This window comes from Aethalodelphis obliquidens, unplaced genomic scaffold, assembly GCF_003676395.1.
Source record: "Aethalodelphis obliquidens isolate GAN/ISIS:26980383/991018 unplaced genomic scaffold, ASM367639v1 scaffold3, whole genome shotgun sequence".
NCBI classification, from domain to species: domain Eukaryota; kingdom Metazoa; phylum Chordata; class Mammalia; order Artiodactyla; family Delphinidae; genus Aethalodelphis; species Aethalodelphis obliquidens.
Window position 1 is genome coordinate 37,948,478 of NW_020837947.1, and position 26,990 is coordinate 37,975,467.

Genomic DNA, 26,990 nt, shown 5'->3' on the forward strand with positions numbered 1-26,990 from the left:
AGTTGTATCACTATTATTAATACTAAAAGAATGAGTCCATACAGGCTATAAAATAACACTAAGAAGTTAGGGTAAATGGGCAATCTTTTAAACATACATAATGAATAACAAAGGAAAATGAAATGATACACAATTTTTGGTGTTATGAACCACATACTGTTCTTAATCTGTTTCCTATAAGCAGCATTAATTATATGGTAGTTAGTTTTTGGTATTAATGTTATTCATAATTTTATGAATTATAAACGTTTTGCCATTTGTTTATTAAAATCATGGAATTTCCTCATGAGTATAGATTTTAAAGATTGTCCATTTTATTGGTCAGGAGTCATACAGATGTTACTGGTGTAGAGTTTAAAAGGTGACTGTTGGGCTCAGAAAAGTGTGAATATTTGCCCATTGTCGCAGGTAGTAAATATGTCCAAAATTGTGTCAAAATTGTGATATTGGTTCATACATATATGTGTGAAACAGAGGCTTGGATGAAGATATGAGTGGCTTTTGTCAAATATTCTCTGGTTCATGTATGAAAAATGAATTGACAAGGTCCAAAGATGAATTTGGTGAGACCAGTTAGGAGGTCATGTTAGTGATTCAGGAGATACGGCAAAATATAAGGAGCCTAAAAAGAACATAATCACCTCCCAGAACCTGTTGCATGTATTTTGAATATATATTTTATATTATTTTTACTTTAATTTATTATACTTTTGCAGTGTTATTATGACAGTTTAATAACTTGAATATTGGCTTCTTTTATTGTGCATGCTTATTTAACACTAAAATTTATACAACTTAAGTTCATGGAAGTTCATTCTTGAATGCTATCAATCCCTAATTTACAAATATCCAATTAAACCTTATGACAACATAGGCCCCACATCTCCCCACTTACTTCATTGTTGGTGCAAGATGATGGGGAGGAAATAGTAGTGATTTCAGAGAATCTCCAAATTCAGGATGAGGGAAGGAAAGGACAGGTAAACCAGAACAGTTCAGGAGAACTAAACCTGGAAGTGATTAGTAAGAACTAACACTTGGCAGTGATCTGCTGTATTTCCAAATCTTCTCAATTCCATTCAAAATATCCTACCCTACATAGCTTTATTTGAAATTCCACTTTTGGTGAAAGAGAGAGATCTAAAATGTACTTTAATTCAAATATTTTTCAAAGGGCTGAGAAGAATATCAATTCCACATTTTGATTACAGCTGTCATGTCCTTGATTTACTTGAGATTCATCTGTGAGAGTTCTAACTGAACCTGAAAAGAGAGGGTGTTCCAGAAAAATGAAAATACAAAGTGTTACACTTTCTGGAATAAGGCAAGTCTAGTTTACATTTTCAACAAGAAACCAATGACTAGCACCAAATTGCTTCTGACCAGCACCAAATTGCTTCTGATGTGGCAAGAAAGGAAGTAGGAGTCAGAGAGGTAAAAAGGGAGCTTGTAAAATGCCAAAGGCAAATGTCATCTGGTTTGAAATACCCTCAAAGAATGATTCAACCTTCAGCAAAGAAAGAAAAATCCTCTTATTATTATTCTCCTTTTCGTCATATTCTATCTTCTTCTTATACCACATGGCCCTAAGAGGGCTAGCGCCTTCGAAGTATCTTACAGGATGTCCTGAGAATGAACCTGACCTTGTTTATAATGTGTTTCTATGGCAATATGCTTTCTGTGTTCCAAGTTACATGCAAATGACTTTGGAGGCATGCTGAGGATCACCTGCAAATATGTAAATACTAAATTGCTTGCTATGCAAACAATCTACAGAGTGTCAGTTAATTTTGATTTCTCTCTCTAGAAAAAGCTGAACATCAAGAAAAAGAATCTCCATCTATAAAAACAGGTGTTTTTGCCTTTCTGGTTTATATTCTGTCCTAATTCACTATTTTTATTAAATTTGAAAATTAAAGCAAAACATATAAGTACCTTTCATTTTATTTCTTGGTAATGTTTAGTCTTGTGGTTTTGTGGTAGAATCTAGTTTATCTAATATAAGGGCTGTGGTAGTGCTGGTAAGCATTTTGCGAAATATTATAACCAATATATATGGATTGCTAAGCATTCTATTATAATACAGCAGTATTAACAAAATAGTATTTGCCTTCATGGTTCATAAGACCCTTCCAAAATATTCAGTATTTCACTGATGTCAATATTAATATCATTTATCATACTGGTAATGTTGATTCACTGTTTAGATACTGTAAAATATCCTATCAAATTGCACATCTAACATTTCACTGAAAACTAATCATGAATTTCAACTTGGTTTAATTGCTTAAAATAGAAGTTATCCCATTCTACAATAGCTTAATACTTTTACAACTATTATTCAATTTAAAAAATATATAATACTTGGCATGGTTCAACACTAAGGCATATAGGAGGCTAACTGTGAAAATATCCCTCCCTCTCGTCTTTTTTCCTATTCTACCAATTCTCATTCCCAAAATATCCAAAAATGTCTGATAGGTAATCATTGTTGTTTTTTAATGTCTCCTTCTAGCAATATATGTAAAAGACATATACACATATGTATATACAAATTATATATATTCCCACTATTTTTACACAAATCATGACATACTATAAATAGCTTTGTCCCTAGGTTTTTCTATTTAAGAATGTATTTTTGAAGATTTTTTTATATCAGTACATAAAGCATTTCTTCATTAATAGTATTCTATTGTATAGTTGTATACAGTTTACTTAACTAGTTTCTGATTGACCTATGTTTAAGTTATCTAACAAGCTTTCTTTAATGATATACAATAAAAAATATACCTACCTGTCTAGTTTTGTAAATTTATCTTTGGGGTAAAATTAGTAAATTTTTTTAGTGCAATGATACATTCAATGTAATTTTTATAGACATCCCTAATTGTTCTTTAAAAAATTATATTAATTTGTATTTCCACCATTAATGAATTAGTTGACCTAATTTTAGATGATTCAAATTCTTCGCAATCATGATGAAATGTTGTCTAGTTTTTTTATGAATATTTACGTGTAAAACTGCATAACTAATGCTTTTAGTTAATAATTTCAGAAGACAAGGTATTTTGGAGAAAAAAATCATGTATTTAGATAGTATAGCTTTGTGTTTTTCACCCACCATTCACTTATCTTTCCTGAGATTTTATAAAGTCAGTTCTTTATTCAAAATACTGGATTTGAAGAGTTTAAATAGTTAATATTAATTAATATTAATATGTATTCTGAAAAGACATGGCAGAATATACCTTTTATGCCATTCAGAAACAGTAAGGAGTTCAGATTTATCCTGAGCATTCATTTTTCATAAAATGAAATATGAGGCTTTACAGGGATAAAAAGAGACCAAGAAGACCCTATACTTTCAAGCTTTACAACTTCTTTGAGGAATTCATTGCAATATGACTTAAAAACTACTCAAAATGCATTGCCTACTGCTCATTTTAATATGTTCAGTCTTTTCCTATTTTAACTCAAACAGAATTAGGAAATATAAAGGGCTGGTATTTTACCTATAGCTAGAAAATGATCACTGACTTTTTCTTTTCTTTTCTCTCTTTTCTTCTTTACTTTTTAGACAAACCAAAACCAACTCCAAGTAAGTGTACTATTCTAAAATTTTAAGAATTTTCTATTTAATTAATTTTAATTTTATAGTTTCTTTAAATTGTACATGCAGGAAAAATTAGTATGGTATTTCGTTAATGCAATAGATATTACACCATTACCTATATAAATGATTCTTACTGACAAAGAATATTTGTGTGTATTGTATTCATTAATCCTTGAACATGTATTTATTGAGTGCCTATTAGACACATTACTCTATACCAGGGTATGTGAAGAAATGCCTAAAATGACTTGTGTTGTCATTATCTGTGTAATTAACAGAGTTACCATAACTAATACCTGTGCAAAAAAAAAAAAAGGTGGTTGCATCTCTCTTTTATGTACTTTCAGTTTTTTGTTAGGGTTTATTGAGTAAACACAGTGTGGAGATTCCTCTTACGGTCACTGCTGGGTTAAAAAAACGTTCAGAAGGACTTCCCTGGTGGCGCAGTGGTTGAGAGTCCGCCTGCTGATGCGGGGGACATGGGTTCGTGCCCCGGTCCGGGAAGATCCCATATGCCGCGTAGCGGCTGGGCCCGTGAGCCATGGCCGCTGAGCCTGCGCTCCGCAACAGGAGAGGCCACAACAGTGAGAGGCCCGCGTACTGCCAAAAAAAAAAAAAAAAAAAAAAGTTCAGAACACAGAATACTTGTCTTCAATTATTTAATCTTAACACATTAGCTTTTTACTTTCATATTTTTTCAAAAGCTGAAGGTGAGTTGTTTTAGTATTTCAGAATCACTGTTTTATTTTGGCACTTCAAATGGTAGTAAGAATGCAGCAATTTATGAAATTTTTGAAAATTTATGAAATTTTATGCAATTTCATAAAAATGAAACTGTTTATTTAGTACTATTAAATTAAGACCCAGACATTATCCTGGGGGGAAATATTTGCATATCAATCGAGAGTGTATCTAGAAGTTATGCCTAAAGTTTTTCTTTGGGTTGGCAAAAATCTCTAGTATATTTAATTTGTGTAATTGCTACTAATATGAAGGGTATTACAAAAATTAAGGGCTGAAAGCCAAAACTAGAATACTAATATGAAATATCAGCATAATTATTGGCAAATACTGTTTAGTTTATGAAACATTATTTTACATCTTCATTCTTATAAAATGTTTTAACTAGTTTTCCTTGAACTTTGAAAATAGCTTCCAAAAAAGTTATATTAGACTGATAATTAAATGTATTGGTTTTATAGAAAATATTATCATTTGAACTGATTTGTGAGGAAAGCTATATTTTTTAAAGCCTGCCATGTTATATTTTTAAAAATAATTGTTCTATGAATTTACTAAAAGAGCAAAATGAAGGGTTGGTTCTACATTATCATAGGCTAAGACAAATAACATTTTTATGTTTTGTCTCACTACTCTGACTGTAGTCATCATGAGTTGAGTTTACTTTTGTGATATTTTAAAATCTCATCTCTCAACACCACTTATTGCACTCAATACATCTTATACATGAAGTTGCTTTATAAATATTTAATAAATGAATGCATGCATGCACACGTGCAGATCGTGTTAAAAATTTATGTAATGGAGGGGCTTCCCTGGTGGCGCAGTGGTTGAGAGTCCGCCTGCCGATGCAGGGGACACAGGTTCATGCCCCGGTCCGGGAAGATCCCACATGCCGCGAAGCGGCTGGGCCCGTGAGCCACAGCCACTGAGCCTGCGCGTCTGGAGCCTGTGCTTCGCAACGGGAGAGGCCACAACAGTGAGAGGCCCGCATACTGCAAAAAAAAAAAAAAAAAATTATGTAATGGAGATTTATAATTGTAATTGAGAAAACCACCCAAAGATCTTCAAATTGATTCTTTCTACCATATATGAATCGACTGTTTAAGATTAATTTGTAGAGTGGTTCTATTTCCAGAATAGATTCCAGTTAGTTTTCAGAAATATTAGTTACCAGTATGGCTATTTGCCATTTTGTGTATGTGTCTGTTGTCATTATTATTGGAATTTAATAGGAAATACATGCAGATGAAGTTCAGTTGTCTGCTACTGAAAAACAAAACTATTCTTTCCTTTTATTTTTCTTCCTTTTTTCTATTTTTTTTTTTTTCTAAAGAGGAAACATCAGAAGTAACAGCATCAGGTAAATATTTGCTTTCCAAGAGGAGGTAACATAGATTTGTGGGAACAGTATTTAAATTTGAGTCTCTGTCTGGCTGTGTAACATTTGGGAAAATACCTTAACAGCTCAGATTCCCAGTTTCCTCATCTATTAGACCAGGCATAATGACTTCCCCAAAGACTTGTTATAAGTATTAAATGAAATAACATATATAACATTCCCACTACATACGTTGTTGTCATCATTAAATATTGGTTTCCTTCTTACTTTTGTCTGATAAATATAGTTGAAGAAAAGCATCAATCAACCAAAACTCTGTTTTAAAAAGTATGTGTCCACATTTTGCCCAGAGATATATTGCGATTCTTACATTTTTTTTACTCAACAGTTTATTTACCGAGCATCCATAGCACCGATCAAATTCCCATTTCCTACAGATAACAATAAAAAATTTAGAGTTTTTTCTGTTACTCATTTAAACTTATTAATAAATGCATGGCTTCCTCTAGCTTTACTTCAAAGCATGTAAAAAACAAAAACAAAAGGAGGGGGCTCTGCCTTACAAAGCCAAGTAACCAAGGGTAACAAAAATACGTATGTTCTCACACATGGGAGGGAGACTTTCTCTTCACATCTTGAAAAAGTAGAGCCTTGACCCCCTTTCACTTATGGGATTAAATTTCAACTCCAAATATTTACTCCAAGATTGAGTAAGAAAATTATGTTTTATAAACCAATGGTTTCTTGTTATTTTACCCTCTAGTGAAGAAGAAAATTGAAAAATCTGAAAAGGAAAGTAAAGGTAAAGACGTCTTAAGACATGTATATCAAATTAGTGACAAAAACACAGGAATTGGACTTCCCTGGTGGCACAGTGGTTGAGAGTCCGCCTGCCGATGCAGGGGACGCGGGTTCGTGCCCCGGTCCAGGAAGATCCCACACGCCGCGGAGCGGCTGGGCCCGTGAGCCATGGCCGCTGAGCCTGCGCGTCTGGAGCCTGTGCTCCGCAACGGGAGAGGCCACAACAGTGAGAGGCCCGCGTACCAAAAAAAAAACACAACAGAAACAAAACACAGGAATTCAAAAATATGTAATTACACAAATTACACTACTTAAAAGCAATTCATGAAAATACGGACGCTAATTTTAAAGCATGTGTCAGAACCGCAGCTCATTTTGGTGTTACCCATGCAACGGGTGTATGAATTGCATTATTATTAGATATCTAAAGGGAACAGGAATTTAGATCTCAAAGCAAACTCCACCTATTATTGCTAAATTAGCACCATAAAGTTCTTTTCATATAACTCCTGAATTGTAAATATTGACTACAAAATATGTAATTCCAAACCTTAGGAAGACCTATGAATAAATATGTGTATGATTCTAATTACCATTTTATCTCTATAGAAAAAGCAGAAATGAAACATCTTAAGGAAGAAAAAGGTAATTTTTAAAAGATTGAAAGGCCCTGAAGTCAAAATATTTTGAGTCAAAATTTATTTCAATTTTAAATAAAACTTTTGTTTATGTATGTGATGATTGCTGGTCTGATTAAAAAAAGAAATGTGGTCAATAATCCTGGCTATGTGGTAATGGCAGTGTCAAAGGAGCAGTGGATGGCAGGCCACTCCTTCAGTATGCAGTCATGTGTTGGGTCATTGGTGAGCAGCTAGTTAGAGGCTGCATTGTAAGTTGCTTTTTTTCTTAACATTAGGTTTATTTATTTAGTAAACTACATAATATGATAATCACTGATTTCCATGTAGTTATCTAAAAAACTTACAAAGGCCTTAATCATCAGAGAAATACTCTATCGAGTCATGAGGAAGGCATTTTTAGCCATACCAAAAAGATTGTTAACAACAAAAGATGACACTTTTTTTCTGGTTTACACCTAAATTCAATTAATCATAATGACCCATTGTCCATGGGCTCTAATTCATTTTAGTACTCTGAAATCACTGATTATGTTATATCTTTGTTTATGCAAACAAAACATTTATTTTTGTTAGGTGTTAGTAGAAAGGAAATTTTTTTTAAAGCCTCAAGAAAATATTTACAACATTTAAATTATTCCCACATTGCTAACGCTTAGAGATGAAGTGAACCAAAATTTTATGAACATTTTCTTTAAAAATTCTTATTTTAATTTACATTTTCTTTATATACAGTGCCAACTAGGAAAGAAAGTCCTCAATTACACAATGTGACAAAAGGTAATCTTGAACTTTGTAAAGATTCAAATGCTATGTTGATGTGGAGGTGCCTGAATTATGTTGGTGTTTAATATTAACACTAAATTTTTTTAAAGCAAGGAAGTCTAGCAGGTATACACTACTGCTAACAACAGAGGAAGTGGACAGGTAGGAAATCTAGCAGAAAGCTTACATTTCAGTGGAAAACTAGGAAATGTGGAGAAGTAGAAACTATTAACAACCTAAACCTTCATAAGATATTTGAGTACATACCAGAAGAAAAATTTCTTTTATTGCAAAAGTCACAGCATGACTACAGTCAAGAATGAGAGAGTAGTAAAAAGAGGAAGCCGAGATGCCGAGATTCATTTTATCTATGACTACATAAGATGTAGCTAATATCATGTATATATTTTTATTATTTATATACTGGTCTTTGAAATTAATTCAATGTAGATGCAAAGTGGGTAGTGGAAGGTAGATGCCAGCATGCACATGTCAGGTAGATGTTCTTTACCTAAAATGAAAATGACCTATTTTGGTGATATTATCATAAAACTATAAGAGTACAGCTGAATTATGTAGTCTGGGTCATAAAATTTTAGGCGAATCTAATTAATCCAAAATGTAACAAAACGTAAATGCCTTAAATTTTAAAGTGCTAAATAAACATACCATAATTGAGCAAGAATTTTCATTCATAGTAAATACATAGATCTCTAGTGTGTGTGTGTACCGGGGGTGGGGGGCAGGTGTTGGGGAGGAATCTTGTTTTTCACTGGTTCCCTGTTGTTTCTTACTGTAGTATGTATACTTGCAATGGCAGGGCATATCTAGGCAGGGCACAATTATCAGTAATATTAAGGGGTAACATTTAGAATAAGAGAAATATCAAATTTGTACAAAGATACAGGAACACAATTTTTATATTGGAACTTTCTGCAAAACTTGATACCTTTTAAGATATTTAGCCAGAAGAATGAAAAGAAATGGATTATTTTGAATACCTGTAGCTATATCCTTTCCTATTATTAGCTCAGTTTCCTCCTTAGTACAGGACCAATTATCATTCCCAGTTTAAAGCCGAGTTAATGCTAGATGAAGGGAAGTCTAACATCTCAGTGTTTACGTAATAGAGACAGGAATTGCCTCCAAGTGGATGTGACATCAAAGACTTAAGCCCATTCAATTACATTTCACTATCCTACCACACTGTGGCAAATATAAGGGAAAGCTTTCTACCAATCAGAGCAGCCCAAAGATAAAATGTACCCCACTTTGTCCCCAAGGAAGTGGTCTATTAGTGCTAAGACTAGAGGGCTGCACAAGGGATTCTAAGGATTTGGACGTTGGATGGATACTCCTTTCTTACTCTATTCTGTGAGTCCATTATTTCTAAGATCTTCATATTATGAATACACTGAAGGGAAAAATTGTTACATGTGAAAGCACAAGTCCAACCTAGAGCTGGTTGAGAATACAGGCACATTCTTATTCATTCCTTCACTCAACGAATGGTTCATTGCATCTCCATAAATGTTTATTTTATTCCTTTCTAAGTTCCTGTCTCTTTAGCCAACGCTAGTATTTTTAAAGGAAAAATTATAACATTAGCTTTACTAAAGCATTTTTCTGAATTATTTTGTTTGTTTTGCAATTTTATACATGTGCTGCTGTAATATCACCGAAAACATAAGTATCCCCCCCACAAAAATAAACCTTTCTGTTGGCATTAACCTAACTTTTCTAAATTTGTAATTCTTAGGTTTATGTCAGAAACTCTACAAGTCTCAAAGTAAAACATGTTATGCAGATTCCTTAAAAATTATATTTTCAAACCTAGCCCTTTAAATGAGACTAATGTTAATGGAATATAGATGTTACCAATCCTCTTTGTTTCAGAAAGTTAGAATGTCTGCTATAGTATTTGGGACAATCATTCCACTTTATATCTTTGTCCTACATTCATACAGTTTAATGGAAAAACATATTTGAAGAATTATAATCCCTCATTGAAACTAATAAATAAATGATTATGAAAAATTAAGCTGATTTTGCATGTCGCTTTTTAAGATTTATATTTTATAGTCTAATGGGTAGTTATTTGTCTTTATTCTTCTGTGAAAGGAAAATAATTCTCAATAATATATTTTATGGAATTTGGAAACTGTAAAGCAAATATTTAGATTAATTACATCATACAAAGCAATTTCACTGGAGTTAGGTATAATTATAGTTAAACCAAAGCAATTTAAAACAGATCCTGCTGATTTTAATGAGTGTTTAAAAAGCATAAATATGCTGTGAAACACATAAAAGCAATTAAGTTATTCAAAGATCCATTTTTTTTAACATCTTTATTGGAGTATAATTGCTTTACAATGGTGTGTTAGTTTCTGCTTTATAACAAAGTGAATCAGTTATACATACACATATGTCCCCATATCTCCTCCCTCTTGCGTCTCCCTCCCTCCCACCCTCCCTATCCTACCCCTCTAGGTGGTCACAAAGCACCGAGCTGATCTCTCTGTGCTATGCGGCTGCTTCCCACTAGCTATCTGTTTTACGTTTGGTAGTGTATATATGTCCATGCCACTCTCTCACTTTGTCACAGCTTACAAAGATCCATGTTATTAGGCAATAGAGTTACATTTCTTCACCAACTCCTGAACAATAAGGAAGAAAGTCTAAAGATATTAGATACATTTATATAGCCTATTGATGTATAATTTCTTTGCATTTTACCTGAGTTAAGCAAGACTTTTTTTCTTTATTTTTAGCAGAAAAACCTGCAAGAGTATCAAGTAAGTACTGCTTGTATTGATGATAAATTCTCTTTGGCACACAGTATGAATTTCAAGCTGAAATTCATGAAATATTTATTTTTTAACGTGTTCAGAAATTGAGTCATTTCATACTAAACCCTCTGACAGGAATTTGATAACTTTTCATCTTATTTATGTTGAAACTCAAAAAACTAAACTACGTTATTTGAAATGATAACTTGTAGCAGAAATACATGTTCTTGAACCTGAAGATTAAAGTGACTTGCATTCAATACATGTCTTTTCAGTGATTGAGGTAGAATGGAATAAATAATCCTGCTTCTGCCTTAAACCCTCAGTCACTAAAAATTTGCTACAGAGCACATATAGTTGAGCAATAATGTTTCCTTTGCTGTTGTTTTCTAATGCTCATTAGCTTAATTATAATTATATATCTGAGAAGAATACATAGTAAGGAATGGATCTAATCTTGTATATAACATAAAGAGACCAAACTCTCAGAAAATACTCTCTGAAATGCCACAATCTGGGTATAGATAGCTCAAATTATACAGGATACAACTATAAATTTCCCTATAAATTCTAAAATTCTGGGAAATAGCAAATTTCCTTCCCATGTTTCTGGATTTAAGAAGACAAATCATTTTAAATCAGTGCTATATAATGTAATGTCATGTGAGCCACATGCATAGTTTTAAATTTTCAAGTAGACACATTTAAAGAGTAAAAAGAAACAGGCGAAAACAATTTTAATAATTGTATTTGTCTATATACAAATATTTCAATATGTAATCAATATAGAAGTATATTGATAATTTACATAATTTTAATTGAGCCTTTGAAATTGTGTGTGTATTTTGCACTTAAGTCACATTTCAGTTTGTACTAGTCACATTTCAATTCCCTATAGCCCAGGTGGTCAGTGGCTACTGCATTGGGCAGAGCAGATCTCAGTGTTTCTTAAGTGCTTCTGCTGTGTTCAACATTTAGTGAGTACTGAGGACAATACAAGACAATTGGTAAAGGTGGTACTTGCCATATATCTCATTCAAATTTTTTTGACTGCAAGTAATAGAGCCCCACATGGACTTGCTTCAGGCGTTTAAAAAAAGGAAAATAATTACAAGGGTACAGAATTGTCTCACTGATTCAAGAGCAAAGCTTATATTTCATGCTCAGGAAAGCCCTCTGAAACTATCCCACTCCGTACTCTTCCCCTACAGCCAAAGGTAGTCAGGACAGACTTCATATAGGAGGTAACTCCAGGATTTGTATTTAAAAATGGTTAGGATTGGATAATTGGAAAAAGAGGGTATAAAGAAACTCACTACTCCTGTGTGTTTCTCCATTACTCTCACGCTACTACCACACTCCTAACATTTCTGACACCATGCAAGTAGGATTGTTTTCACACCAAGTAATTCTCTGTGACACCAGCTAGATGTCCTACAATTCAATTCATTTCTGATATTAACTGGAGTTAGCATATCATAGGTTAAGGACTCAGTCCCATGAGATTACTCCTCAAATTCAGATGCCAGTCAAAAATAGTAGGTCCCCTGGTTATCCACAACTTCTGTCCTACTTGGCTACAAATTAGACTCTCCCATGACATCCCTCCCTTGTATTAAATTATTTGGTAGAACAGATCACAGAACTCAGGGGAAAGCTTACTTAGGTTTACCAGTTTATTATATAATAAAAGATGTGATAAAGGACACAAATGAACAGCCTGATGAAGAGATACGCAGGACGACACCTGGAAGGGTCCGAGCACAGGAGCTTATGTCCCTATGGAGTTGGGGTGCACCATCCTCTGGCATGTAGATGTCTTCAGCAACTCAGAAGATTCTTGAACCTCGTACTTCTGGGACTTTTATGGAGGCTTCATCACATAGGCATGATGGATCCTTAACTCAATCTCCAGCACTGTCCCCTTCCTGGAGGGTGGGGTGTGAGGCTGAAAGTGCCACATTTCTAATCTGGCTTGGTCTTTCTAATGACAAACCCCTATCTAGAGGCCCACCAAGCATTGCCAAATTAGAACAAAAGACTCTCCTGTCACCCAGGAAATTCCAAGGGATTTACGAGCTTTATACCAGAAACTAGGAGCAAAGACTAATATATATATTTTTCTATTATTTCACAGTGGGCAAACAAGCATAGTATATAGAGGCAATCAAAGGAAGAGTTGGCTGGAGTTGGGGGCTTGTGTTTTTTAAAATTTTTTCTTGAAATATAGTTGATTAACAATGCTGTGTTAGTTTCAGGTGTACAGTAATGTGATTCACTTCAACACATATATATATATATATACTTTTTTTTACATTCTCTTCCATTATATGTTATTACAAAATATTGAGTAGAGTTCCCTGTGCTATACAGTAGGTCCTTGTTGGTTATCTATTTTATATATAGTAGTGTGTATATTTTAATACCAAACTCCTAATTTATTCCTCCTCCCTCTTTCTCCTTTGGTAACCATAAGTTTGTTTTCTATGTCTGTGAGTCTGTTTCTGTTTTGTAAATAAGTTAATTTGTATCTTTTTTTAGATTCCACATATAAGCAATATCGTATGATATTTGTCTTTCTCTGTCTGGCTTACTTCACTTAGTATGATAATCTCTGGGTTCATCCATGTTGCTGCAGATGGCATTATTTCATTCTTTTTTATGGCTGAGTAATATTCCATTGTATATATATACCACATCTTCTTTATCCATTTTTCTGTCGATGGACCCTTAGGTTTTTTCAGTGTCTTGGCTATTGTAAATAGTGCTGCTATAAACATTGGAGTGCATGTGTCTTTTTGAATTATGTTTTTCTCCAGATATATGACAAGGAGTAGGATTGCTGGGTCATATGGTAGCTCTATTTTTAGTTTTTTAAGGAACCTCCATACTGTTCTCCATAGTGGCTGTATCAATTTACATTCCCACCAACAGTGTAGGAGGGTTCCCTTTTCTCTACACCCTTTCCATCATTTATTATTTGTAGACTTTTTGATGATGGCCATTCTGACCAGTGTGAGGTAGTTTTGATTTGCATTTCTCTAATGATTAGTGATGTTGAGCATTCTTCCATGTGTTTGTTGGCTATCTGTATATCTTCTTTGGAGAAATGTCTATTTAGGTCTTCTGCCCATTTTTGTATTGGGTTGTTTGTTTTTTTGATATTGAGCTGCATGAACTGCTTGTAAATTTTGCAGATTAATCCTTTGTCAGTTGCTTCATTAGCAAATATTTTCTCCCATTCTGAGGGTTGTCTTTTCATCTTGTTTATGGTCTCCTTTGCTGTACAAAAACTTTTAAGTTTCATTATGTCCCATTTGTTTATTTTTATTTTTATTTCCATTTCTCTAGGAGATGGGTCAAAAAGGAACTTGTTGTGATTTATGTCATAGGGTGTTCTGCCTATGTTTTCCTCTAAGAGTTTTAGAGTGTCTGGTCTTACATTTAAGTCTTTAATCCATTGTGAGTTTATTTTTGTGTATGGTGTTAGGGAGTGTTCTAATTTAATTCTTTTACATGTAGCTGTCCAGTTTTCCCAGCACCACTTATTGAAGGGACTATCTTTTCTCCATTGTATATTCTTGCTTCCTTTGTCATAGATTAATTGACCATTTGTGTGTGGGTTTATTTCTGGGCTTCCTATCTTGTTCCATTGATCTCTATTTCTGTTTTTGTGCTGGTACCATACTGTTTTGATTACTGTATCTTTGTAGTATAGTCTGAAGTCAGGGAGCCTGATTCCTCCAGTTCAGTTTTTCTTTCTTAAGATTGCTTTGGCTTGTGTTAGAAAGTAGTGAAAAGTAAGGACATGTAGGGTGAAACTATGAGGTAGAGAACCTGCAAGCCAAAAAACTTTAGACTTATTGCCACAGAAGGCAGTGGCTTATTTTATATAAAGGAGTGAAATGTGAAGGAATTGTCAGAAAGTCTAATCTCACAAGAATAGTAGTAATAGAAGTAGTAAGAATAAGAGTAGTAACTGAAAAGAGAAAGGTGTGAGGAAGAAAGTATATTGCTTCTTATGGATAATAAGATATAAATGTCCAGGGCATCATGGAATGATACATTTTAATAAGTTGGTTTCTAAGTATATGAAAATTATATTTTTATAGCACATATTTTTTGACATGCCTTTTTAGAGGCAACTATCAAAAACTGCCCCAGATACTTATTAAATCGAACATACTAAGGATCATTTAAACTAAAGAACCATTGTTCTTTTCCTGAACCTTTTCCAACATTATATAATTTTTCTTTTGTCAGACTTCTTATTTATTTTTCAGTTACTTATTGTCTTTAGCTAAAGGAGGCTCAAGAAATAGTTCCTGCTTTGAGCCCATTGCTTCCTTCCAACCACATTCTCTACTCTAGTGCCTGTATCTCTTGTCTTCTGAACAGGACCAGGTCCTCCACCTCTGATAGGTCATTTTTTCTGCTTTGGTGCTGAATGCACAGAGAATGTAATTCATTTCCAGATTTTTTGGTGGGGGTGGGGGAGGTTGTTAATATGTGGAAAAAGACTGATGTACAAGAGAGGGGCAGTATCTCTTTCTGAATTCTCGTGGCTTGCTCTGATTGAGATTCTTGAAACCATCCCATGGGACTGGATTCTCAAATACCTAGAGTTTTATTATAGGGATAAAAAAGAATCAGCAATGCAATAACATTTCTCTATTACATCAGTGAAAATTACATTGCAAAATCAAATTTTTCATGATTCACAGACTATTATGGATTAATCAATGCCTGTTTTTGTAGATTTACTTTTTCAAAGGATGTAGCTTTTTTATTTCTAATAGTCATTTAATTTTCATTCTATATTTTTCCTTTGTATATATGGTAAATATATAATGAATAATTACCTTTCCATGGAGTTTGCAGGAAGACATCAAGAGGCATGAGATTGTATTATATTTAAAATCTATTACCTTAAAAATTAAAAGCAAAAGAAATATTCATATTTTTGAATTTTAAACAGTGCAACCATTTCTTATTGATATTAATATTTTAAGTCTTTGGAAAACTTTTTCTTTGAAAAAAAAAACCCTTGTACATCCTAAAACATCATTCCCCAGGAACTTGCCCAAAGGGAATACATGAAATAAAACAAAGAAATGAGAAAATACATTATTAAAAAGCAAATGGTGCCAAGGGAAGGTTTGCACCTAGAAGATTTTCAAGGCTCTTGACATAGCTGAGACACTGACAATATATTTATCGCAGTGGGTGTTGGGGTATCAAGGAAAAAGATTTTATAGGAATCCATAGTTCTTTTGTTCTTAGTATCTAATAGTCAACATTTAAGTAAAGTTAGGTTGGCTTGCCCCTCAAAATGAGTATTTTAAAAGGAGTGATGTAGTAAGAACATTTCTTGAGATGATTCTGTGCTGAAATTTAACTTTGACATCTTTTTCTGTAATATTTTTCTCTGATAGTAAATAGTGAGGATTTTACTGTTAGCACCTCACCAAAATTATCTGCATAGACAGGTTTGGATCATTATAAATTCCCTGAGATCTAATTTTGCTATTAAAATAATGAATTTAACTTTTTAAGGCTATACTGATAAATTTACTCGGTTATAGAAATTAATTACTTTTTAATAAAACTTCAAACAAACCCAGCAGAGAACTAGTCAGGATTTCCATTTTTTAGACAACTTCCTTGTAGCTTACATTTGCAATTTGTTTTTTAATACTTTCTAACTTTTAAAATGCTCATTCATTTTTCTTGGTTCTGCATTTTTTTCTTGTATAAATGTGGTAAATTAATAAGTAATTTGCATCAATATTAAAGTATGATGGATATTTTAGATATCAAATTCAGCTACCTTGGAAATTTGTCTGAAAATTTAAATAAGCGCAGGTAAAATTAAAATGTCTATGGATGTAAAGGCTAATAGTCTTTTTCCTAATTTACATGTTTGGTATATCTTAGGTTAAGGACTTCTTTTAAAAGATTATAATTAAACATAACCGAAGTATACCACCTGTCATTAATAAAAGCATAACCTGGGCTTCCCTGGTGGCGTAGTGGTTGAGAGTTCGCCTGCCGATGGAGGGGTTATGGGTTCGTGACCCGGTCCGGGAAGATCCCACATGCCGCGGAGCGGCTGGGCCCGTGAGCCATGGCCACTGAGCCTGCGTGTCCGGAGCCTGTGCTTCGCAACGGGAGAGGCCACAACAGTGAGAGGCCCGCGTGCCGCAAAAACAAAAAACAACAAAAAAAGCGTAACCTGTTTTTTATTGATTGTATGTCCAAGGAGTGAAACTTTTTAAGAATTTTAGAAAGCCAGAATTTCCTAATAAGCATGTTCTTGCCATTTGAAAGAAGATTTCACTTTTTCAGACAATCATGAAACTATTAATGAGTCAGTGAATTATAAAATGATAACCTAGTGGCAAAAAGAATGAATTCTCTTAAATTCTTAAACACAGGAAGAGTATGCTTTGCTTTATGTGGATATTATCTGTAATTTCCTTTTATAAACAATTAAAATAATGATCTTTTCTAAAGAGATCAAATCCAACCTAAAAGTCCCATAAGAGTTAATTCATGACTAAATCATATTATTTATGTTATCTCAGGCTACTTAAGTTGCTAATAAAAAATAATATGCAATTAACTAATGGTGGCATATCAACACTTTAACTTTCAAATAAGTGAATCAATTTTGTTACTACACAACATATGCCAGTCACATTTCTAGCAGTGCATGAGAAAACGTAATAGTCTGATTAAGATGCAGCTGTAGAAAAAGTCTTGAAACATTATTTGCTTAGTTTTAAAAATTAGTTTAAATAGTGTTAATCATGCCAGTTATATATTGAATTGATTTGCCTAATGTTGACCAAAATATTTTCCCCCAAATAAACTAAATTGCAGACACTTAAATTTTAAGACTATTAAATCTCTCTCTGTGGTCTATAAAAATTGTTTGACCATTTTTTTAAAAAGACATCTTCATTGATTTAAATAAATTATTATTTTCATAATTGCCTTTTTCATTGTTTAAGCCAAGAGATTGATTATAGACTTAAAAACAGAAAGACACAAAAAAGGACCTTCCCATTTCTAAAATAATTCCTCAGGAAATGAAGATTTAACAAGAGAGATGATTATCCTTTTCTGTAATTTAACTTTGCGTACAAATTAATGTTAGAATTTGAATTTACTTTTCTCCTCCACAAACTCAGATTGTTCCATGAGTGTTTGTTCTTTAAAAGTATTTTATTATTTGATATTGTACATAAACAAAATAACATATATGTGTATATTTAAAAACTAGACACTAAAAATAATGTGGCTCTACCTTTGGACTCTCCCTATCCCATCTCCTGATTCCTGGCAGAGGTAACTAAAACACTGAATTTTGGTGTGTTTTTTTCAATTCTTTTGATTTTTTTTCTTAATTTTATCACCGGTTCATATATATTTCACATTATAAGACACATTCTGAGATTTTTTACTTAATGTTATGCTTCTCAGATTGATCAGTGTTTCTGTGTAGTTATAGTTCATTCATTTTCACTGCTGTAGAGTATAGTACTTTGTGAATAAATACATTTTAATCTATTCTACTATTAATGTATATTTGCTTTGATTCTGATTTATTTAAGATTTTTGTGTTCATTTTTAAACATCTTAATATGTATGCTTATTTTATTAGTCTCTACCCTTTCTACACATATGGCAAGCAATAAATTTTCCTTTAAGTGTTACTTCAACAGCATCTCCCAAGCTTGTATATACATAGTATTATCATTCAGTTTTAAGCATTCTTTAATTCCATTGTAATTTTTTAATTATTATATTACATGGAAGTTTTAGAATTTTAAATACTTTAAAATTTCCAAACCTATGGGAATTATAAAGATAATCCTCTTTTAATCAACTTCTAACTTAATTGTGTATTGGTCACAGAAAATGGTGTATTCTTTGAAATGTGTTGAGCTCTTATCTTATGAACTAATATATTGTCTGCTTTAATAAATATTCCATATATTATTGAGAATAATGTGCATTTTCTAATAGTTGGAAGCACAATTCTATATCCATTGAGTCAAGTTTGTGTGTGAAGATACTCTGTATCTTCATTAATTTTTTGAATATTTGAAGTATCAATAGTTGAATAAACTGTATTGAAATCTCCTACTATGATGGAAAGTTATCAACTTATGCCTATAGTTTTTTCAATTTTTATGTTAAGAACTGTTTTATAAGTTTTATACTAGTTTAATTATATCTTTCTGGTGAACTGAACATTCATTTTTATATGATAACTTCTGTATTCCATATAGGGATCTTTTTTTAAGTGTAGTATGTCTGATATTATAATTATTCCAGATTTCTTTTGGTTAGTATTTTATCAGAATTTTTTTTTTTTACATCTTTATTGGAGTATAATTGCTTTACAATGGTGTGTTAGTTTCTGCTTTATAACAAAGTGAATCAGTTATACATATACATATGTTCCCATATCTCTTCCCTCTTGGGTCTCCCTCCCTCCCACCCTCCCTATCCCACCCCTCTAGGTGGTCACAAACCACCGAGCTGATCTCCCTGTGCTATGCGGCTGCTTCCCACTAGCTATCTATTTTACGTTTGGTAGTGTATATATGTCCATGCCTCTCTCTCGTTTTGTCACAGCTTACCCTTCCTCCTCCACATTTCCTCAAGTCCATTCTCTAGTAGGTCTGTGTCTTTATTCCTGTCTTACCCCTAGGTTCTTCATGACATTTTTTTTCTTAGATTCCATATATATGTGTTAGCATACGGTATTTGTCTTTCTCTTTCTGACTTACTTCACTCTGTATGACAGACTCTAGGTCTATCCACCTCATTACAAATAGCTCAATTTCGTTTCTTTTTATGGGTGAGTAATATTCCATTGTATATATGTGCCACATCTTCTTTATCTATTCATCCGATGATGGACACTTAGGTTGTTTCCATCTCCGGGCTATTGTAAATAGAGTTGGCTTCTTTAAATATATTTTCTCTTTGCCTTTTATCTGCTACAGTTTCACTGTAGTTTATTGGAACAAGAGCTTCTTTTTATTGTGAAGTGCTTCCAGGACACAATTTTTTTTTCTTTTACCAATTTGGGGGATTCATAGCCATTATTTCTTCAAATATGGTGTCTTAATTTATTTCCTACTGCTGATTAGGAATCTGTTATGTATGTATATTATTTGTTCTCTCTTAACATCTCTTTCAGATTTTTCATCTCCTTGTGGCTCTATGCCATATTTATTCTGATTAGAATTTAATCAGTTCTAATATATATATTCACTAATTATATCTTGAGCTCTATATTATTTTAACTAATCCAATGAGCTTTTATATGTTATATTTTTATTATAAATTACTTTTCAAATCTTATTTGTTATTTTCACAATCTCCTATTGCTTGTCCTTATAAATTTATATTCTATTTCTTAAAACATTTCATATATATTAAATTTTGAATTTGAAAATCTCAGTATTTGAAGTACTTTGTGATATAAATTTGTTTTTTGTTGCTTTTTCAGACTGTTACTCATGATGGTCTTTTTGTGTTTGGGACTTTGATTATGAGGTCCTATTTATTTTTCTTTCCCTCATTTTTATCTGACCTTATCTTTCTTTGTCTCTATTGTCCCTGTCCTGCTCAACTTTTATTCCACTCCTAGCAGCTTCTTACCATTTGAGGGGTCCTGTCTTGAAAGTCAACACTGGCTCATCAGTTTCTCAAGGTCATAGGGTACCTGATGGCATCAGCACTCAGACCTCACGGTGAACACTTTATGCTCACCTGCTAATGACTGGGCAAAGTTCCTCCCAGTTTCAACTGATGATCTCAAGTTGTTCTGACTCACTTTTCAGAAAATATCTGTTGGCTCTAGTAGGGTTCCCTATTTTCAGGTATCTCAGAATCCCCATTGTTTCCTCCTGCTTCCTCTTCTGCAAACACTGATACCTGGTGGGTGTTTGACTGGCCAGTTGTCCCCATTCACAAGTACTTTAGGGTTCACTCCATTTTGTAATAAATATTGTCCATGGCCTTTGCTATCTGTTTTTATGGTGGGATTTGGAAGAGATCTGAAAACTGCTGTCTTCTCAGGAGCCCCTGGGACAGTCATATGTTCATCCCACTGTCTCTGACCTAATAAGGGCGCTTAGCCCCTGCACCCCCACTTTGCTCCTTGTACATTTAGTTTTTGAGTTCCAGTTTTAATGTAATCACTTGTCCTCAGGATGACTTCACTTTTCGTGTATCAGCAGGGTTTTGTCCCCTTCCTGGAGCAGGAGGGAGGATTCTGTTTGGAGATTCCTTTACTTCCTCTGAATGCAGCACTACAACAAAAGATGTGATTTTGTAGTTGTCGTTATTGTCTACCATAGTATCAGAAGTAATAGTGCCTAAGAGTTTTTTTAATGTCACCCACAAATCTTGTTTTTTGTTTTTTGGGGTTTTTTTGCGGTACACGGGCCTCTCACCGTTGTGGCCCCTCCCGCTGCGGAGCACAGGCTCCGGACGCGCAGGTTCAGTGGCCATGGCCCACGGGCCCAGCCGCTCCGCGGCATGTGGGATCCTCCCGGACTGGGGCACGAACCCGCGTCCCCTGTGTCGGCAGGCGGACCCTCAACCACTGCGCCACCAGGGAAGCCCCACAAATCTTGTTTTAACCAAGGTTCATGCCTTACTTTTCTAAATTAAAAAGTAAAATATCTGATAGCCTCGTTCCAAACAGCTGTATAAAATTAAATTTGTTATTAAAATTTTAGACAATCTTAATCATAGAATCCTCAATTTAATCTTCTTTCAAACCAAACCATCCTCATCCTCAGTTAATACATAAAGACACAAACCTTTGAAAAAGGAAAACATGCCTTCTTGTGGTATATATATGAAAACTTAATTCAGGATAAAATGATTGACTCCCTTTTTTATTGGAGGCCCCTTGGTGAAATGGAATCTTATTGGATATCACTTGCTGCAATGGAATGTTGATGGATACTAACATCAGTGTAGTTTTTGTTAAAAACAAATTAGCAGTAAATACATGGTAGAATTACAAAAGTCCTCACAGGGTAGTGGCTGATAACAGGGAAACTGGTTTCAGATGGACTGGGTTCCCATCATGACTTAAAAGCTTGGGTAAATTGCTTAACATCTTTGTGCTTAGTAGTCTTATTTTTTTTAATGTGAATAGTGATAATAAAATTACCTAATTGAAATTTGGGGAAGGTGAAGTAAGATAAAAAAGAGTGCATAAGTGACTGGTGCATAGTAAGTGATCATTAATTGCTATCTGTGGGGATGATGATGATAATGATGGTGATAATGATGAAAATAGGTTACTTCCCTTGTTAGAGATAGGCTTTGCTTATAAGATTTTGTGTCAAAATGGATGAAACAATGAGATAAAATAATAATTTAAAAATCTCACTTATTTTGGGGTGGACTTAAAACAATCCTACTTTTTTAGAAAATGGGTGATTAAATTCATGGAGATTTTGTTCCAGGAGAAAAAATAATGGAGCACTTACTTTTGGCCGAAGCCTTCTGAATAGGCACTAGCTGCAGTGCTCATCCCCTGTGATCACACCTTCTGCTAGATCCCAGAGAAAGTCTGTGTATAAGGCATAGTTGGTGAAATGTTTGTCACTGTCCATTATTAGTCTTCGGGTACCAGCAATGTGGCCACGTTCAGTTACTGGTGATGGTAAGTTGTTCTGACATTGCCCTCAAAACAGTTGTGTCTTATCCTTAGAGTGACAGGACAGACACTCAGAAAGGATTGCATACTGTATTGAATACCCTTGGCTTCACTGTGTGCAAAAGTCCAAATGTGAATTGTTTCTGCATACTTTATTACTCCCTGCGGGCAATTCTAAGAATCTGTGGAGATTGCTCAGTGTAGCAGTTAATTTTCTTTAAAACTCATGATCATTTTAAATAATAGAATGTATAGAAGGAGCATTTCACACCTGACAGCTAAAATAGACTAGCTGTCAAGTGTTGCCTTGAACTACTATAGATTCTTAGGATGTCTTGAAAAAACATAAACTCTTAGACTATAATATTCTATCAGGCTATTTACAGATAATCTATCAAAAAATCAGCTGAGAAAATAATTTGGAGCTTTCAATATATCTGCAGACACAAGGTGATGCTGTGAATTAGATAAAGTAAGAAGAGTGAGAAAGAATACAAAAATCCAGGCTAAGTTACTTTTGTGTCTGTGCCTAAGGATCCTAGATGCTTACCTGTGAGTACTTCCTGAAACTCTGCACAGATCGGAATAGACTGCCAGTAGAAATAAACATGCAGTAACTGCTGGTACATACACATGCATTATTTAGGTAGTTTTTATTTATTTATCCTGTTTGCTAAGAGAATGCAGAGCAAACTGGGCACTACACAGGAAAATGTTATCTGTAAAAATAAGAAAAATAAATTTAACAATCTATGCTATCAATGTGGATTCTTTAAAATTGTCCTTCTCTCCAAATTACAATCTCTTTTAATCTTTTCCCTTTTTTACCCACCACTACCCTCTCATGCTCAGGTGAAGAAGCATTGCTTCTCCCAAGATTTATCACTCCATGTTTCTCCTTGACTCCATCCTTTCTTGCTTCTCCTGCTCCCTCAATCCCACATCTTCAGTTCTCACTCTAAGAGATCCTCTTCCGCCTGCTGACAAATATCTTCAGATGATTCCCTTGTATAAAATGTCTCTTACCATTTCAGTTACTGAAGCTCTTGTGCTTTGGTTCTGCTTTCATTTACAACCACACTTCTGAACTAAGTTTCCCACCAATTCTTCACCACCTCTTCAGTCTTTAATTCCATGCAATCTGAAAATTAACCCTAACAATTTCCAGAAATAGTGCTCTTTTTAAATTTTTTTAAATTTTTCTTTCTTTATATGTTCCCATATCTCTTCCTTCTTGCGTCTCCCTCCCTCCCACCCTCCCTAATCCACCCCTCTAGGTGGTCACAAAGCACCAACCTGATCTCCCTGTGCTATGCGGCTGCTTCCCACCAGCCATCCACTTTACGTTTGGTAGTGTATATATGGCCATGCCACTCTCTCACTTTGTCCCAGCTTACCCTTCCCCCTCCCCATATCCTCAAGTCCATTCTCTAGTAGGTCTGTGTCTTCATTCCTTTCTTGTCCCTAGGTTATTCATGACCATTATTTTTTCTTTTTAGATTCGATATATATGTGTTAGCATACGGTACTTGTTTTTCTCTTTTTGACTTACTTCACTCTGTATGACAGACTCTAAGTCCATCCACCTCACTACAAATAACTCACTTTCGTTTCTCTTTATGGCTGAGTAATATTCCATTGTATGTACCACATCTTCTTTATCCATTCATCTGTTGATGGACACTTAGGTTGCTTCCATGTCCTGGCTATTGTAAATAGAGCTGCAATGAATATTTTGGTACACGACTCTTTTTTTTTTTTGCGGTACACGGGCCTCTCACCGCTGTGGCCTCTCCCATTGAGGAGCACAGGCTCCGGACGCGCAGGCTCAAGCAGCCGTGGCTCACAGGCCCAGCCGCTCCGTGGCATGTGGGATCCTCCTGGACCGGGGCACGAACCCACGTCCCCTGCACTGGCAGGCGGACTCCCAACCACTGCGCCACCAGGGAAGCCCACGATTTTTTTGAATTATGGTTTTCTCAGGGTATATGCCCAGTAGTGGGATAACTGGGGCATATGGTAGTTCTATTTTTAGTTTTTTAAGGAACCTCCATACTGTTCTCCATAGTGGCTGTATCAATTTACATTCCCACCAACAGTGCAAGAGGGTTCCCTTTTCTCCACACCCTCTCCAGCATTTATTGTTTGTAGATTTTTTGATGGTGGCCATTCTGACTGGTGTGAGACGATATCTCATTTTGTATTGATTTGCATTTCTCTAATGATTAATGATGCTGAGCATTCTTTCATGTGTTTGTTGGCAATTTGTATATCTTCTTTGGAGAAAGGCCTATTTAGGTGTTCTGCCACTTTTGGATTGGGTTGTTTGTTTTTTTGACATTGAGCTGCATGAGCTGCTTGTAAATATTGGAGATTAATCCTTTGTCAGTTGCTTCACTTGCAAATATTTTCTCCCATTCTGAGGGTTGTCTTTTCGTCTTGTTTATGGTTTCCTTTGCTGTGCAAAAGCTTTGAAATTTCATTAGGTCGCATTTGTTTATTTTTGTTTTTATTTCCATTTCTCTAGGAGGTGGATCAAAAAGGATCTTGCTGTGATTTATTTCATAGGGTGTTCTGCCTATGTTTTTCTCTAAGAGTATTAGAGTGTCTGGCCTTACATTTAGGTCTTTAATCCATTGTGAGTTTATTTTTGTTTATGGTGTTAGGGAGTGTTCTAATTTCATTCTTTTACATGTAGCTGTCCAGTTTTCCCAGCACCACTTACTGAAGAGGCTGTCTTTCTCCATTGTATATTCTTGCCTCCTTTATCAAAGATAAGGTGACCATAGGTGCGTGGGTTTATCTCTGGGCCTTCTATCCTGTTCCATTGAGCTATATTTCTGTTTTTGTGCCAGTACAATACTGTCTTGATTACAGTAGCTTTGTAGTATAGTCTGAAGTCAGGGAGCCTGATTCCTCCAGCTCCATTTTTCTTTCTCAAGATTGCTTTGGCTATTCGGGGTCTTTTGTGTTTCCATACAAATTGTGAAATTTTTTGTTCTAGTTCTGTGAAAAATGCCAGTGGTAGTTTGATAGGGATTGCATTGAATCTGTAGATTGCTTTGGGTAGTAGAGTCATTTTCACAATGTTGATTCTTTCAATCCAAGAACATGGTATATCTCTTCATCTATTTGTATCATCTTTAATTTCTTTCATCAGTGTCTTATAATTTTCTGCATACATGTCTTTTGTCTCCTTAGGTAGGTTTATTCCTAGATATTTTATTCTTTTTGTTGCAGTGGTAAATGGGAGTGTTTTCTTAATCTCACGTTCAGATATTTCATCATTAGTGTATAGGAATGCAAGAGATTTCTGTGCATTAATTTTCTATTGTGCTACTTGACCAAATTCATTGATTAGCTCTAGTAGTTTTCTGGTAGCATCTTTAGGATTCTCTATGTATAGTATCATGTCATCTGCAAACAGTGACAGCTTTACTTCCTCTTTTCCAATTTGGATTCCTCTTATTTCTTTTTCTTCTCTGATTGCTGTGGCTAAAACTTACAAAACTATGGTGAATAATACTAGTGAGAGTGGGAAACCTTGTCTTGTTCCTGATATTAGTGGAAATGCGTTCAGTTTTTCACCATTGAGGACGATGTTGGCTGTGGGTTTGTCATATATGGCCTTTATTATGTTGAGGAAAGTTCCCTCTATGCCTACTTTCTGGAGGGTTTTTATCATAAATCGGTGTTGAAGTTTGTTGAAAGCTTTCTCTGCATCTATTGAGATGATCATATGGTTTTTCTTCTTTTATTTGTTAATATGGTGTATCACATTGACTGATTTGCATATATTGAAGAATCCTTGCATTCCTGGGATAAATCCCACTTGATCATGGTGTATGATCCTTTTAATGTGCTGTTGGATTCTATTCGCTAGTATTTTGTTGAGGATTTTTGCATCTATGTCCATCAGTGATATTGGTCTGTAGTTTTCCTTCCTTGTGACATCTTTGTGGTTTTGGTATCAGGGTGATCATGGCCTCATAGAATGAGTTTAGGAGTATTCCTACCTTTGCTATATTTTGGAAGAGTTTGAGAAGGATAGGTGTTAGCTTTTTTCTAAATGTTTGATAGAACTTGCCTGTGAAGCCATCTGGTCCTGGGCTTTGCTTGTTGGAAGATTTTAAATCACAGTTTCAATTTCAGTGCTTGTGATTGGTCTGTTCATATTTTCTATTTCTTCTTGGTTCAGTCGTGGAAGTTTGTGCATTTCTAAGAATTTGTCCATTTCTTCCTGGTTGTCCATTTTATTGGCATATAGTTGCTTGTAGTAATCTCTCATGATCCTTTGTATTTCTGCAGTGTCAATTGTTACTTCTCCTTTTTCATTTCTAATTCTATTGATTTGAGTCTTCTCCCTTTTTTTCTTGATGAGTCTGGCTAATGGTTTATCAATTTTGTTTATGTTCTCAAAGAACCAGCTTTTAGTTTTATTGATCTTTGCTATAGTTTCTTTCATTTCTTTTTCATTAATTTCTGATCTGATCTTTATGATTTCTTTCCTTCTGCTAACTTTGGGTTTTTTTTTTTTTGTTTCTTCTTTCTCTAATTGCTTTAGGTGTAAGTTTAGGTTCTTTATTTGAGA

At 34.3% G+C, this 26,990-nt stretch overlaps 1 long non-coding RNA gene across 1 annotated transcript in view; it reads left to right on the plus strand.

Annotated features, from left to right (window-relative positions):
* Positions 1-7,873: 7,873 nt before the first annotated feature.
* LOC113605905 (uncharacterized) overlaps positions 7,874-26,990 on the plus strand; it is a 32,146-nt gene continuing 13,029 nt past the window's right edge. Inside the window, exons 1-2 of the long non-coding RNA XR_003427396.1 lie at positions 7,874-7,918; positions 10,678-10,701. This is a non-coding gene — a long non-coding RNA (uncharacterized LOC113605905). The remainder of the gene's footprint in view (positions 7,919-10,677; positions 10,702-26,990) is intronic.